Source organism: Miscanthus floridulus, chromosome 18 (genome assembly GCF_019320115.1).
Source record: "Miscanthus floridulus cultivar M001 chromosome 18, ASM1932011v1, whole genome shotgun sequence".
NCBI lineage: Eukaryota > Viridiplantae > Streptophyta > Magnoliopsida > Poales > Poaceae > Miscanthus > Miscanthus floridulus.
The window spans coordinates 9,482,669-9,483,892 of record NC_089597.1 but is presented as its reverse complement, the minus strand read 5'-3'; positions in this window follow the sequence as shown (position 1 = coordinate 9,483,892).

Below are 1,224 nucleotides of genomic sequence, written 5' to 3'. Positions count from 1 at the left end.
ATTATATATATATATATATATATATATATATATATATATTTATATTTATTTATATATATAAATAATTTGCCTGTTAATTCATTCACTTAACAGTTACACTTTCTGGAAAGACGTACGTGTATTCGATAGGCATATGTAGTATGTCCAAATTTGTCCTTAACGGTCACTTTGTAAAGAGCACCTAATATTTACTCGATCTGGTGGGAGAAATTAACACAAGGAAAACAGGTATCCACGTAGACTCCAAACTTCCAAATAGTATAATATTATCCATTGTGAAAATTAAAGGCGAGCGGATCAAGAAACAATAGTAGGGGCTTGTCCTCCTTATTTTCTATATTTAACTTATTCAAAGTTTCAACGAGTACAAACTTAGAGGAGAGGAGAGATTTCATTTCATGTTTCCAACCAAGGAAGAGGGGGCTCGAGTTTCGACCGACACAGTGCTAAATCCGCCACTGCCTGGCAAACCCTCGTTCCCTCTCCCTCTCTGTCACCCTCTTGAGCTAACCATCTCTAGGTGAGTCCCGTAGGTGAGTACTCCATTTACGATAATTTTATATACTAATTTACGATAATGTCAATACATATTTACGGTAGTTGGGTTACTGTAACACATGGGGATATTTATCATAAAGTTATAGTAAACCATTTAGTAAGGAGTTACTGTAATCTCGTAAATTAACATAGTAATTATCGTAACTCAAAGTGGCTACAAAATAAATTATTTTATAGCCAGTTACAGCGTAGTATATATATATATATATATATATATATATATGCAGCTGTACAAGTCTAGGCGAGCCGTCGGCGCCGCGAGCGCATGCATGGCATCGCCCGCCGTCCCGCGCCAACACCGAACCGATCGACCTCCCTGGGCGACGGCGACGCCCCCCGCTCAGCACGGGTGGATCGGAGGCTACTACCTGATCCCGATGGCGGCGGATATTTTTTTGCGTTGGTGCCGCGGGGCGCTGACGAGTAGGAGTACTCGGAAGTACGTAGCCCCTCATCCGCCGCTAAGGCCGCGTTTAGTTGGCAAAAGTTTTTGGTTTTGGTTACTGTAGTATTTTTGTTTGTATTTGACAATTAGTGTCTAATTATGTACTAATTATGTTCGAAAGTTTCGTCTCGTGATTTCTCATCCAACTGTGTAATTAGTTTTGTTTTTCGTCTACATTTAGTACTTTATGCATGTGTCGTAAAATTTGATGTAACACTTAG